General features: G+C 36.5%; 1 protein-coding gene across 2 annotated transcripts in view; it reads left to right on the top strand.

Annotated features, from left to right (window-relative positions):
* Nucleotides 1-15,958, top strand: part of TAFA2 (TAFA chemokine like family member 2) — a 544,567-nt gene that overhangs the window by 258,630 nt on the left and 269,979 nt on the right. For both annotated transcript variants that reach the window (XR_011977241.1, XM_072655239.1), the window contains exon 2: nt 5,423-5,626. The gene's annotated coding sequence lies outside the window, so the exon portion shown is untranslated. The remainder of the gene's footprint in view (nt 1-5,422; nt 5,627-15,958) is intronic.

Here is a 15,958-nt window from a genome sequence, read left to right as displayed (position 1 = left end):
TATTTTTCTCTCCCTTCGACCCCACAATTTTCTTTCAAAGGTCACTTTTCCCATCATGCACAATATAGATCCTAAAAATGTTGGCAGTGAAATTGATAGCAGCAAACATTTTTCAAAACACCAAATGAATGCAATCAGTGTGCGTGTGTGTGTGTGTAATAGTACTGCATCCTCATGGGCAGTGATGCCAGAAAATGGGTTAGGAACATTTGGGTATGTTGACAAATCCATAAATTTCTAATTTCTTTATAGTAATAAGCATGCTTGAAATGAGTTCATGCCCACATCATTATGCCTTCCAAATCACTGATTTTTCCTGAGAGGGTTGCAATATTTCTTTTAAAAGAAGTTTATGTACATTATCATTTGATTAGACTTAGAAGTTTTTTTAATATGTGCTGGTATGTTAGAAATATTTTATTTTCACAGGTTTTGTCAGTACGATAATAAAAAAAACCCAGTATGAACTAGCATACCTTGACACAATAAAAATCCATATTTCCCTTCTGTTGCCTTTATCTATCCATCCATCCATCCATCCATCCATCCATCCATCCATCCATCCATCTCTCTCTCTCTCTCTCTCTCTCTCTCTCTCTCTCTCTCTCTCTCTCTCTATCTATCTATCTATCTGTCCGTCTGTCTGTCTCTATCTGTCTATCATCTATCAACCTATCATATATCTATTAATTTATTTTCATGTTTTGCTTGTAGCAAAGTATTATCCTATCATAATATGTTATATCTGCCCTAAAGTCTGCCCTGATACCCTATCATGATGTACAAGAAGTCTTTGACCCTTGAAGAGGTTACTGGTGCCTAGCATATAGCAGATATGTAATAAATGTTTATTGATTGATTGATGGTCAGGATCTGGTAGTTAGGAAGTCTTCCAGTGTGAGCACTGTGATAGGCTGTGTGTCTACTGTATAAGAACTCAATTAACTCTATTAGAAGAACTCTGCCCATCCCTAAGTTGTTCACAGCCTGACAATTTTTTCAGTCACAACAACTCTGGAAGGCTACTTACCAAATTGTAAAGGATTTGTGATCTATATTAGTGGAGGCATTACCTAATCCCCAGAAATTATGACTTCCTTAAATTAGAGATATAAGTAGTATTTTTTAGTGGAAACAGGAAAAAAAGACAAAGGTCCCTGTTACCAATTGATTAATATCAACATTTGATCATAGATTGTTTTATTGCACTGCTGAGATTCATTATTTTTTTCTTTAAAAAATGCATCCCTTTGCTAAGGATATCCAATAGGGCTCCTTCAAATAATCACCAGGGAAGAGTTTTTTGGAAGGGGTAGATCATAACTTTTTTTGAATAGGTTCAAAGAATATTAAAGTTGGAAGACCACCTAAGCAAACTACTCACCCAAAGTAGGAAAACTTTCAGTAACACCATCTGTTTTACCATTTCTAGCCGCAGTGACATTTGTATGGCAGTCTATTCTATTTGTAGACAATCTTAATTAATTTGAAGTTCTTCCTTGCAGTGAACTCCATCAGATTCAATATAATGCAAGTGCATCAGGTTTGGAGTGAGAAAACCTGGGTTTAGGTCCCATCTCTACGACTTGCTACCTGAGAAGTCTTCCACACAATCCACTTGAACCTTACTTGAGTTTCCTCATCTGCAAAATTATAGGATTAGACTCTGTGACTTCTGAGGTCCGTTCCACCTCTAAATTTATAGTCCTATGTCCTCTTCTTCTTCTATACATCAACCTTGCAAATATGAACAAATCCATCATATCTCACCTTAGTCTTTATTTACCTAAGTTTCTCTGGTCTTTGAACTATTTCTTCAACTGTTCTTAATGCGATTTATAGTACGTTTCCTAGTTATGGTTGTATTTTTGCTCTCATTTGTTATTGTCCCTCTTAAAATATGGCACCCAAGTTGAACATGGTACTTTACACTTGGCCTGACTAGGATATAGTACAGGGGATGACATATTCCACTCCCCTTTTATGTGGGTATATGTTCATGGGGACAAAGACTGTATTGCCTTTTTTTTTTTAGCATGATGAATGATCCTAAATTAATCCTGGGAGAAAATGTATATATTTTCTGGGCCAATATGGTTCCAGTGATGTTATATGACTGAATAAAGAAATGTCTGAAGAATTAAGATTGTGGTGGCACAAAGTATTTGCTGGTTGTAAGGAAACTGCTCCATGTTATTAATGATGGTGTGTTCAACAAATGGAACTGAATATATCCCTTGGGAAGTGTATGATCAGAAAAGGAGGTGGGCTAGTCATATAGTGAGAATGAGGTGATACCAGAGGGAGAACCTGAATGATATAATAGTACCCATGAAACATTAAAAGATCTAGAGGAAGACTTCTCATATACTATGTAACCCTTTTGTGGGAAGACATAAATAAGAATTACAGAGAATGGGAACATGTGAATAGTTTGTGATCTGTACTAGTGGTTCTAAAGGATGTTACATTATTAATTTAACTAAAATTTGAAATATTTTTCACCTGAAATTCTATGGAGCCAACTTTTACCTGAAGTGTATTTGTATAATTACTTTTAACAGAAGATCTAAATGCTCTATTTTATCTTTGTCTCTGATAAACTTTACCTTTTCCCACCGGCCTGTGGAGACCCTTTAAATTATGATCCTGTCATTAAATGCATTGATTACCCATCCAGCTTTATTTCTTCTGCCATTTTCATAAATTCCTCTTTGATCTCTTTATCCAAGTAATTGATAAAAATGTTAAGTAGTACAAGACAAGAGTAAACTCCTACAGAATACCTAGAGACCCATCTTTGGGCTTATATCAATCCATCAATAAATACTCTTTGTACACAATTGTCCAGTGACCTATCAAATCACTTCCCTTTCCTTCATCTTGTCCATAAGGACGATAGAAGACATGCTATCAATTTCCTTACTGAAATAAAGCAATTTTAGATCTGTAGCATACTCTTGACCTTTGCCACTTTATCCCACAATCTACAAGCAATAAGACAACAAGTAGATATAAAATGGAACAGATTTCAGTTTAATGTTATCCCAGTCTCATTACTGATGATAGTGGAAGTATCTTAGGATGGGGTCTGAAGACAGGTTTTAGTATTTCTGGTAATGACTGATTTCCATGACCAATATAGTTTCAGGCTGTTCTGTGCAAAAGTTACTCTTGCATACCAGTGTCTTCCCAATCCATTCCACTTGGTAATGGTCGGGCCCAGACACATTGTGCAATCACAATGTAATTTCTAAACTAATTTGCTCAACCTTTTAATATTTATTTTTCATCTCTCATAAATACCAAAACTGAATGTAATTTTCATAGCATATTACTGTTATTTTTGTGTATACTTTATAAGGACTGGTACTTTGAAAGATAATATCCCCTTCTCAAAATCTTTGGTGAAAAGTCCAACCTCTCCAAATAATGGATGTAATTCTTTATCAGGGCAAGTGAAGCAGTGCCAAATAATGAAAAGAGTTATAAGTTAAGGTAAGACTAAAGATTGGTAGAAGGAGGAGGGAAATCATTGGGAAGTTCATGAATTGTTTTTCTATTTTAGTATATACCTCCTTTGTCTCAACTTTGAATGAGAATGTGTACCTGAATTGACCTAAGGCTGTTAGAAAATTTGAAATAGTAAATTAATAAGTTAGTAAGTAATTAGTAAATTGAAATTTGCATACATTTCCACGGATAGAATTGAATTTCACAATATACAGCAGTTTCAACAAGTAGTTTCGGGTACTACTACTCTAGCCAATACAGAAGACCATACGTAAATAATTAGGTTTGAGAACAGAAAAGAAAAAAAACATTTCAGCCATTCATTCAACTAAGTTATCAGAAATCTAATTTGTACAAAACACTTTCCTTACTTCTGAAGGCAATACAAATGAAACAGATATTTCTGTCCTCAAGAAACTTAGAATTTATTTGAGTAGATAAAACATATATAAATGAAATAGCCAGAGAACAAAAGCAAGTATATGGTAAAGTATTGTAAAAGCATAAATTCTGTGCTTAAGGAAGACAAGATAAGTGAATGCTCAGTAGAGAAGATGATGAAAGACAGAGGTGAGTAGATCAGATGGAAGAAGAACATTCCAAAAAATACAGGACATAGTAACACCATGAGTAAAGACATGGAAAAGAGAGTAATATGAATATGGATAATGTCAAGGAGACAGGATTGATGGGAAAAATAAGGCCTTTCTGGGATATAACATGGGATGAAGTTGAATATGTGTGTAGCCGGCTGGGTTTGAGGGAGAAGTAGTATGTATAAATAGAAGGATTTGAATGCTAGCTCAAGGATGTGGTGTCTAGCATAGGAACATACAAAGAAAACAATAAACTCTCAGCAACTGTATGTAAGATTTTTATAAATGAAAAATCCAACATAGTCTTTCTTCCATAATATTAGGGACCATGATTCACAGTCTGTATTGCTGTGCCTATCAATTAGAGGTACTTAAAAAAAAAGGTAACTCCTACAACCCCCAACACATCATAAAACCTTGGAATCTTTTATGCCTAATGTTTTTAGAGGGTTTTTTTTTTAATTTTAAGTTTTGGTCTGAATCAGGAATATTATTTCTCCTAACTATAACAACCACTAATATCGCTACTACTAATTGTTAAGTATTACTAGTATCTCTTAAATACTAACACTGTTAATTACTACTAATTACCAATTACTAGTAACTATTAACTGCTGCTAATTACTAACTACTACTGTGAATTATTATTAAGTACTACTAACTACTTTTAGTACTAATCACTATTACCACCCTTCCCACTATTACTATTGTTCATAGCTGATGTTTACGTAACAATTTAAAGTTTCCAAAGCGCTTTACTTGTTGACTTGTTTAAATACCTGTTCTTACTAATGACTGCTATAAGTTCTCTGATAGGAAAATGTAATGGGGACAATAGTGTTGTAAACCGTCATCCGAGCCACTATATGTAGAATACAATGCATCTGGTAGAGCACACAGACCAAAGGGAGATCACTAAATAGGCAGTTATAGCAATTTTTCTTAAAGTTAAACTAATTTACCTCCTGAGGGTTTTTTTTTAGTCATACTTGTGATTTTATTGGTCCAAGGAACTCCCCTGCAAGAAAACATCTTCTAGCAGTGTCGTAACTGCTCTGGTATTTGTCTTCTTACAGAATTGCCCATGCTTCTGAGAACGATTTGCCCATGATATACAGCCAGTATGTGTTAGAGGAAGGGTTTGAACTCAGGTCTTCCTGTCTCTGAGTCCAGCTTTGCATCCACTCTACCCCTCACCCTCAGTTTAATGAATCAATTCTGCGAGACTCTCCAAATAACCATAATAAGTCTCATTTATCTAGGGATAGTAAACTAAGATTTTCTAAAAAAATTTTTTCTTTCTGCTTTTTAAGGGTCAACATTGTGAAAGTGACTATTTAAGAAGAGCAGTATCTCAGGTCCTAGCATCTCAAAGGTGCTTGGAAAATAGCTCCTTGGAAAATTACCAACACCTGCGTATAGGATTTCTGTGGTTAAAAAAGTCCACCAAGTTCTCCTCTTTCTACCAGCAGAGGGCATGTTTCACAGCCCTGTCTCTTTATGCGCATCGACTAAAGGTAAGGGAAGAAAAGAATCTGAATGTTTTATGTCCTGCATGCATAAAGGCTTTAAAAAGTGATTATTGTTGTTGATGATGTGGTTACCTAATGAACGCATAATCTTCAGCTTGAAAGGAAATATTTTTCTTGTCTTTAGGCAGGATCCATGACTATAGGCTATCACAGATAGATTAGAAGCTATTTAGTTTGAAAAAGAAATATAATTTAACTTTTCTTCTCTTAGAATCTGTTTATAGTAGAGGAAGATGAAATTAATGTGCTTTGTTTTAAGAAAACATGAGTTTGGAATTTTTGTGACTTAGAAAATCATTAAGCTAAGAGATAACTTCATCAGAGGAAGGAAGGAAGGAAGGAATGGATTAGAAAAAGCATTGATGTTATGTAATGGGACTGTGGTAGGTGCTTCAGATACAAATATAAAAGTAAGACAGTTTCTGCTCTAAACAAGGTAAATAGCCAAAGAAGGGAGTTTTGGTCTGGGTTGGGGGAGGTATGGTGTCACAGGAATGGTGAGTGAAAGTGAAAGACAATCCATAGTCATGTCCTGTCTAATAGAAATGGTCATATTAATTTGCTTACTGTTTCCAGGACAAGGGATACAAGGGCTGGGGTGGAGGGAGAGGCATGCTTATGTTTTCAGGGCAAATGGCAAGATATCCCAGGTGGTCCAGGATTGGCTAGATACTGGTTGTTTGTTTGGTTGGTTCTGTTGTCCTTCGTTCTTGAAGAGGATGAAAATGAGATTACTATATTAGAGTCATTATAGCATGTCTGTGGCTGATCAACCCAATACAAGCTCAGGATACTCTACTACAGGTCGGACTCGTGAACATTTGTGCATCTCATGTTTCTTTTGAACTACTGTAATTCCACTTTGCTCATAGAGCACTACACTTTCTTTGATGGAGACACACTGTGTTGGGTGGTCTTATGTCAGTGTCTCCCATGTTATGCAATCAATTCCAAAGTTCTTCAGAAAGACTTTGAGAATGTCCTTGTAGAGCTTCTTTTGTGAGCTCTTTCCTTTCATAAGTTCTTTGTAAAATTGTGTTTGTCCTTCATTTTCAAAGAAGACCATGACATCAGAGAAATGATGATCTGACTTGCATTTGACTTTGCCCTGAGTGAGGGAAGGCTATGCAAGATCATCAGCCTCACTTTTTCCTCCTGAGTCATCTGGATCCAATGACCAGATATTCATTAGGATGACTAGAGATAGCCCAGGATGCAATGGGAGACCTGGGCCTTTTTAGGCTAAGCCTTTTCACCTACTCACTTAGAGGGAGCTAACACCCATTGAGTGAATAAGACTCTTTAAGAAGTTATCAGGGAATGGACCTTTTAATGAGCCAATCTCTGTAAAATAGTCTTTTAGGCAAGCCTACATTTGGCATTGGAACAACATGACCAGCCCAATGGACTTATATTCTCTACAGCAGAATTTTAATGCTTGGTATACTTCAACTCTGGAAAGGACCCCTGGGTCAAGTACCTTATCCTGCCAGGTGATTTTCAGAATCTTCCTAAGACAATTCAAATAAAAGCAATTCAGTTTCTTGGCATGTCGCTGATATACTGTCCAGGTTTCACAGGCATTCAACAATGTCTGTGTAGTACCTCAGTTTGGTAGGCAGTCTAATACCTCTTCCCTTGCCCACTTTCCTTCAAAGTCTCTCAAACACTGAGCTAGGCTAGATATAACGAGTTAGCTATGGATGTACTCATTTACTAATCACCTTATTTCAGCCCCAGGGTAGATCTTTGCAGAAGATCCTTCTGTGAATATCAACAATTTTACTTTAAATGATGAATTTCCCAGTGCATTTAGAATGAGCTTTATTTTACAAAATTCATTAGAAATTTTTTAAAAAGTCAATCATCAGGCATCTATCAAGCATTCATTATAGTCAAGCACTACTCTAAGCCCCACAAAGGGCAAAAAAAAAACCCCAAACCCAAACAAGCCCCCAAAACACCACCTATCCCTGATTCAAGGAATTCACTTCATAATGGGAAAGACAACATTTAAATATGTATATACAAGATATCTACCTTGTAAAGGGAAGACAATCTTAGAAGAAAGAGACTAGCAGTAGGGTGTAGGTTAACACTTGTAAACTCTCGTAAGATTGGCAAAGCATTTTTATATTATTTTCTTATTTGATCCTCACAATAATTGTGCAAGATAGTCCTAAGACTGAAAGAAGTTAAATGATTTATCCAGGGTCACACAGCTAGTAAGTATTTGAGGTAGGATTTGAAAATAGCACACATTACATTTCAAGAAAATATTGAAGAAAAGAAGGCATACCTCTCTTTAAGACTGCTTGGGAAAGAAGGAAAAAGCAAAGAATACATGGAAAAAACAGAAATTCAAAAATCACCAGCAGGACATTCAGTCAGCCTGAGAATGATAGGATGGGGTACTTAAATTTCTGAGCCTTGATTTCCTCATCTGCAAAATAGGAATAATTAACCTCACAGAGTTATCATGAAAATACTTCATAGACCTTTAATTGTTTCACAGATATGTCATTATGACTTTCATTATTAAGTAACATTTGTTATGGGAATTTCTGAATTCCAAATAACCTACAAACAAATTAAATTTTAGAACACAACTCATTTTCAAGTTGAAGATTGCCTGCAGCTGCAAAATGCTAGAAGGCTAGCGTATCAGACACATAGTACTTCAGTTTCTGTCTACAACAGGCTTTTAGCCCTGAGGTTCTAAAATCTGTCAAGGCACATTGCCTCTTAAACTCTGTTAAGATCAAGGCTTGAGACTAGAGTTAACTCTTCAATCCAGGCTTTCCTGACTTTAAGGACAACTCTCTACCTACCACATCATGACGCTTCTCATACATGCATTCATTTTTTAAGCACTTACTATGTGCTAAGCACTGTGTTAAACTCTGGAGATGCAAAGAAAAGCAAAAAAGATAGTCCCTGCTCTCAAGGAACTGACAGTCTAATGGCAGAGACTATTGTTGTCATGTACAAAAAAGTTACATAATAGGATTAGAAGTAGCAATTATAGAGGCATTTGGTGGTGAGTTGAATAGACCATTGGACCTAGAGCCTGAGTTCAAATCCAGCCTGGGATACTTGCCAACTGGGCAAATCATTTAACTTCTGTTTGCCCTAGTTTCCTCAACTGGAAAATGAAGATAACAATAGCACGTACCTTCCAGAGTTGTTGTGAGGATCAAATCAGATAATATCTGTAAAATCTCCTTAGCACAATTCTTGGCACATAGTAGGTACTTAATAAATGCTTGTTCCCTTCATTTCCTTTTCCTTCCCCTTTAACTGGAAATAAACAATAGAGGAATGGTATTAGCAATAAGGGGAGGAGAAAAGGCTTATTTCAGAACACGGGATTTTGTGTTTGTCCCTCTTTCTCAAAGAGGACCATGATATTAAGATAATGACATGACTTGCAGTTGACTTTGATTTGAGTGAGGGAGGGCTGTGCAAGGTCACCCACTTCACTTTCTTCTTCAGGGTGATCTGGGTCCAGTGGCATGATATTTATTCATCAGGATGATTGGAGATGGCTCCCTATGGGATTTTAGCTAGGATTTGAAGGAAGCCAAGGAAGTTAGGAGTCAGAGATGAGGAAGGCAGGCATTCCATGGGAGACAGCCAGTGCAAATGCCTGGATTCTGGAGAAGTCTTTGTGCAAGGTATAGCAGGGAGGCTAGTGCCATTACATTGCAATGAATGTGGGAGAGAGGAAGGAGGAAGGAAGAAACATAAGATAGGGTCAGGTTGTGAAGAGATGTGAATGCCAGACAGAAGATTTTAGATTTAATCGTAGAGGTGATAGGGAAATATGGAAGTTTATTGAGTAGGAGAGAGACAAGGTTAGCTCTGTACTTTAGGAAGATTGTCAGTTGAGTGGCACATGAACTGGAGTGGGGGAGAGACTTGTGGCAGGGAAAGTAACCGATCAGTTCCCAGTATCAAAGGAGAGCAGTCATTGCTTTTCAACTCAACAACTCAGAGTGTGTGGGGGAATTTCCAGTTTAAATGATTTGTCCAGGAGTACACATTTACTGGACTTGAACCCAAACATTCTTGACCCTGAGGCTGGTACTCTGCATTATGCTTGCTCTAGAGTAGACAATAGTCCTCCTGAAATTCCAAAGAGGGAGAAAGTCCTTCAGGGATGGCTTCACAACAGAGTTAGGGCTTACAGGGAGCCCAGAAAGATGAGTAGGAATTGGTTAGGAAGAAAGAAAATGGGATCATAGCATTTATACCTAGGAGGCACCTTGGAAATTACTTTAGTCCAACTCTCTTATTTTAGTGCTTTCCAAATTGAATTGAATAAATAGCATATTTTGCAGATGTTATTTATTCAATTCAATTTGGAAAGCATTTAATTAAGAACCTTTTATATGCATACTTTACTAGGCACTCAGGATTCCCATAAGAATCTTAGTTCTACTGGGATGATCTCCCTCCTTTCTATCTCCTGGCTTCCCTGGCATCCTTCAGTCCCAGCTAAAAATCTCACCTTTTTCAAGAAGTCTTTTCCAATCCCCCTTAATTCTAGTGCCTTCTCCCAGTTCATCATTTCCTACATACCCTTTATATAACTAGTTTTTAAATAGTTGTCTTCATGTTAGCTCCACTGTTAGATTGTGAACTTCTCAAAGTCTGGCACTGTCTTTTGTCTTTCCTTGTATCCCCAGAACTTAGCACAGTACCTGATGCATAGTAGGTCCTTAATAAACATTTATTGACTTATTAACATCATTACTTATTTACATAAATAAATTCAAAGGAATATGGTGGGAAGAAGAATTAATTAACACCAGATGCTCAGAAAAATGAATTTGTCTAAGGTCATACAGGTAGTAGGTAACAGAACAAAGCTTAGAACCCAGGCTCTATAATGATAAGTGCTATACTCTTTCCATGGCACTATCTTCCAAGGTAGGTGGGACCATATGAGCCAAAACATAGAGAGAAGAAAAATTTAAGGCTTATTAGGGTTAGTTCATAATCTAGGTTGGCTAAAGTAGAGAGATACTATATGGAAAAGAGTGTGAGATAACATTGGAAAGATAGGTTGTGTGGCCAAAGGAACCCATTGGATTGGTTAATGGGCAGCTGACATGTGACAGTGAAAGAAATGCAACCCCACATCTACAAGATGGCTGAGTGCCTCAAAGGCAGAATTTTGTGGAGCTGAATTTTTGATGAGTCATCTGATATGGTAATTGCACAACACTTTCATTTTGGTTCTGTCTTTTGATTCAGTTAAAGCCATCTCTGATTTGCATACTTCCTGAATACCTGCGGTAAATTATTGGACAGAGAAACAACAGATGTGTGAGGTCTCCTCACACATCTCCTCAGTACCAATTCTCTCATCTGAGATGGAAATTATCTATCTATCTATCTATCTATCTATCTATCTATCTATCTATTAGTATACATATACATATTTTCATCTCAGATGTATATATGTATGTATATATGTGCATGTAAACACACATACATATATATGTATATATGCAGGGAAAACAAAATAGAGAATTACAGTCACTACTATTCACATATTGTACTCAAAATATGTTCATTTCCTAATAATTTCAACATGCAGATGATGCATTTCCATTCAGTTCAACAAACTTTTTTTTTGAGGATTACATATATGCAGAACACTGTTCAGCAACTGGGAGAAGATACAAAGTTGAGGTAAGAGACTACTCAATCTTGGCCCAAGTTAAGGGAGTTGGGGGAGACAGAAAGAAAAAGTCAGAAGTGGGTGGAGTTGGTAGATTTGGAGACAAGAGGCTTGTAGAGGATCTACTAGGAAATCTTTTTTTTTTTTTTTTTTTTTACTCCCCAACTAATACAGGAACCATTGGATCTTAGAACTGGAAGGAACTATAGATGATATTTTGCCTAGATTTCTTGTTTTTACAAGTGAGAAAATTAAGACCCAGGGATGAGGCAACTCATCCAAAGTTATACACATTACTAACAAAAGTAGCCAATGAGATTGGAAATAAAGTTTTAATTTCTTAACCTTTAGTCCATTTTCTCCCTACTATAATGTCCTTCTTATATGTTCTTATATATTCTGTACAAAGGAAGTAATGGGCATTTATATAGCCCTTTAAGTTTACAGAATGCTCTGTAGATGTTATCTCATTTAATCCTCACAAAAACTCTGGGAGGTAGGTACTATTATTATTCCTATTTTACAGATGAGGAAACTGAGGCAGATAGGAGACTTGCCCAGGGTTACATAGCTAGTAAGTATCTAAGATTAGAGTTGAACTCAAAGCTTTTAGTTTTCAAATCCAACAGCATCCATCTTACTGCCTAGTATTACTAATTAAACGCTAGCCATTATTAAGTATTTAATTTACACTTGTTGAAATGAATTACAGTATTTCTAGAGAAGTCTAAATTTACCATGTTCCTTTGTAAGGGCTGCCAAGAGATTAATATAGAAGAAAGTGACAGAAATAATGATATTGACCCTAATGACGTTATTTTGATTTGGTGGCTGCTCTCAAGGCATTTCTAATCTAGAAGCTTGGAAGACCATCACATAATACAAGATTATAGAATATTATAGGACAGCACATAACTGAGTGACAAATTGTATGGTGAATGATATCAGAGTTCAGATGATACCATGATGACCTAGAACAGTCAAGGAGGTCTTCTGGAAGGAGGTAGCACTTGAGCTGGACTTCAAAGGTATTTTTAATGTGTTTTGGAAAAGTATATAGAAATGTGGAGAGGCCATTCTTGATAAGGAGGAGCATGAGCACAAGAAGAGAGGCAGGAGTGATCACAGTGAGGTCTATGGGTGAGATCTGATGGATCAGAAAGAGTGTCAGTGGGAAGTCAGGTAGGACAGGTAGCACAGGACCAGAATACCAAGGGCCTTGGAAACTAGGCAGAGGAGTGGACTTCATTCAGTAGAGATTTGGACTCTCACTGTAAACTTCCTAAAGTTAGGGATGATATATTTTTTTCCTATCTAGCCAGGTAGATGGCATAATAGAGAAGGTGTGTAACAGGAGTCATGAAGACCTGGGTTCAAATCCAGCCTCAGGAACTTAGTAGCTGTGTGACCTTAGGCAAGCCATAACCTCTGTTTGCCTCAGGTTCCTCAACGGCAAAATGGGAATAATAATAGGACCTATCCCCGGTGTTTTTGTGAGGATCAAATGAAATGATCTTTATCAAGCACTTAGCACAGTGCCTGGTGTATAGTAAGTATTATTTAAATATCAGTTTTCTTCTTCTCCTTCTTTTTCTTCTTCTCCTTCTTCTCTTTCTTCTTCTCCTTCTTTTTCTTCTCCTCCTCCTCCTTCTTCTTCTCCTTCTTCTTCTCCTCCTTCTCCTGTTCCTCCTTTTCCTTCTCTTCCTCCTTGTTCTTCTTCATCTCTTCCTTTTCTTTCTCCTTTCCTTGTTCTCTTACTCCTCCTCCTTTTCTTTCTCCTCCATCTCCTCTTTTCCTCCCCTTCCCCATTTCCCTCTTCCTCTCCTCCTTCTCCTCCTTTTTCTTCACTTTCTACTATATGACCTTGAGAAAATCCTTTCATTAACCCCTGTTTCAGTTTCCTTATCAGAAACTGGCCTGGATGATCTCTAAGGTCCCTGCTGTGCCTACTTAGTTGTCATGGGGATAATCACAGTCAAGTGTTTTGAAAAGTAAATGCACCGTATAAATGAAGGCTATTACACATGCCTGATTACAGCTGGGCAAATGTATGTTAAAGCTGATGCTAGAGTTGGAGAGAATGGTCTTAAAACTTGTTCTATCAGAGGAATTTGAACAGACTTTCAAAGAAGGGAATGTTTTGATTGGGAGGCATTTCCTATACATCTCAGGCCAAACTGGAAAAAAAGAACACAGAAGATATTATTCACATTTTTCTACTTGTATTCAGGTCCTGAGGGAGGGGGAAAATTCTTATTTAAAATGAAATCTCTAGAATTATAATGATAATCTAAGACCTATGTAACTAGAATTAATTCAGTAACTGGGCCATTGTTTTTTTCAGAGAGCAGGTCACCATTTCACTGCTCCATTGGGAGAAAATCTATGACCTCACAGCTGAGAGATTTGGCAGGAACAGAAATGTCACACCTTCCATGGCTTTAGTGTATAAGCAGAACTAGCTGATGAATAGTGTGTGTGTGTATGTGTGTGTGTGTGTGTGTGTGTGTGTGTTTTATGTAATCAACAGTTTTCCCCATTTGCATCCTTCTAGGAACTTCTCATTTAACTGAACTACTACCTGAAACTTAGGTGAAGAAAAATGTGGTTGTTTAAAAAATGAAAAAGTAAACTTTTCAATGGAGTTTTCTGCAAAGACTTGAACAACCAAATACTGTAAAATTCCTTCCAGTTTTGAAACTGTGCAAGTCTGTTTCTAAACGCTCATTGTGTTGGTTGAAATGTTGAGGCCATAGCAAACTGATGTTTGAATGACAGTTGCTGGCAACATTTAAACATATACATATATACATATATATATACACATACACACATATATATGCATATATACATATATGTATACACACAATACACATATGAGTTCTCTAGGCTACATCTTCTCAAGTTATGTTTTTGTCAATTATTTTCCCATTTTCTAATATTTAATCAATGGAGATGTTATTCTTTCTCATTTATAAAATGAAGAGATTAGATTTAGTAACCTCTAAAGTCCCTTCCCTCTTTAAAATTGTATGATTACATGATTCTAAGTGGGGGGTTCTGTTTTCACTTCAAATCAAATCCTTTAGGGTTCAAAGGTACCTCAGATGATACCAAATCCAACATGCACTCAAGCCAGAATCCACTCTATGACGTCTGGCCAGTGTCCACTTAAAAACTCCAGTGATAGGAATCTTATTGTCCCTGGAAATAGCGCAAATTGGTAGGAATTTTTTCCTTATATTGTCTGCCTTTCTATGGTTCATATTTCTTGTTCTCTCCTTTGAACCAAGGAAAGCAAATCTATTCTCTTTCAACATCTCAGTTCTTCAAATACTTGAAAGCAGCTATCATATACCTGGTAAACTCCTTTAGACAGTCATTGTCTGGCACAATTTTGAATCCTTTAGCCATCCTGATTATTCTCCTTTGGACACACCAACGCTTGTCAAAGTCCTTCCTAAAATATGGCAATGTGGATTGCACATAATATTCCATTTGTTCCAATAATGGCAGAATGCACACACACTATAATTTTTTATTGTTTTGACCACTATGCTTCTATTAATATGGCCTAAACTACTGGTCACTTTTGGTTGTTACACTGCACTGTTGACTCATTGAAATGGAAATCTAATAAAATCCCTTGCTTTTTTTTTTCTCACATGAAACATAATTCAGTCATTCCTTCCTTATTCTGGACCAATGTAGTTGATTTTTGCACTCAAATTTAGGATTTTATTCCTATTAATTAAATTATTTCTCCTTATAAGATTTGGCCCATTGTTCTAGGCAAACTGCAAACATGGTACTATAGCACATGGTACATTGGCCAAATCCAAGCCACTGCTTGTTTTCCTATGATGTTTGCATTTTTAAAATAAAAAATGTAAAACTCATTTTATTAAAAAAATGTAAAAATCATTTTTGGCTTGAAGACCATAGAAAATCGGAGGGTGTGCCTGTGAACCATAGCTTGCTGACCCTTGTTTTAGGTTATAGAGATTTTTTTGGATTTTCATTCTGGCATCCATCATAGCATTTAGCTCCTCCAATTTTTTTTCCTTCTGCATATTTAATAAGCATGCCATCTTTGTTTTCATTCAATTCACTTAGGACAATATTGAATAAAATAGGGCCATGGGCCCAGGTCCCTTGAGAGTTGACCAGAGAGTTCCTTCTAGTTTCACATTGATTTGTTCATCACCAGTCTTTGGGTGTGAATGCTCAACCAGCAATGAGTCTACCCAATGCTTATTATCTTCCTCATATTTCCCTTGCATTTTCTCTTTCTCTCTCATGAATTCTAAGAGGTTTAGGTCCTTCTCAAATTCCTATCAGGTCTAATTTAGCAACCAGTTCTTTCTTATTGGTGAGAAACATGTTCCGAATAATAGCTGTATTCATTGTTCTCTCTCATATTTTGAAGAATGAAATTCTCATTAGCAAGGTAATTTAAGAATTTGTCAATAACTTTGCTTTTAAACACTAAATACTAGATATTTGAATAATTGAATTCCCTCATGACTACTTTATCTTTCTTTCTGGTAGCTTTTGAGATCTAATTCTGGAACTCATAATCTATTTCCTCCTGTTCAAGCAATATGTACAATATTCCCCTCATG

This window comes from Notamacropus eugenii, chromosome 3, assembly GCF_028372415.1.
Source record: "Notamacropus eugenii isolate mMacEug1 chromosome 3, mMacEug1.pri_v2, whole genome shotgun sequence".
Taxonomy (NCBI): Eukaryota; Metazoa; Chordata; class Mammalia; order Diprotodontia; family Macropodidae; genus Notamacropus; species Notamacropus eugenii.
Note: the sequence above shows the minus strand (reverse complement) of the source record. Positions and strands in the feature narration are given on the sequence as shown.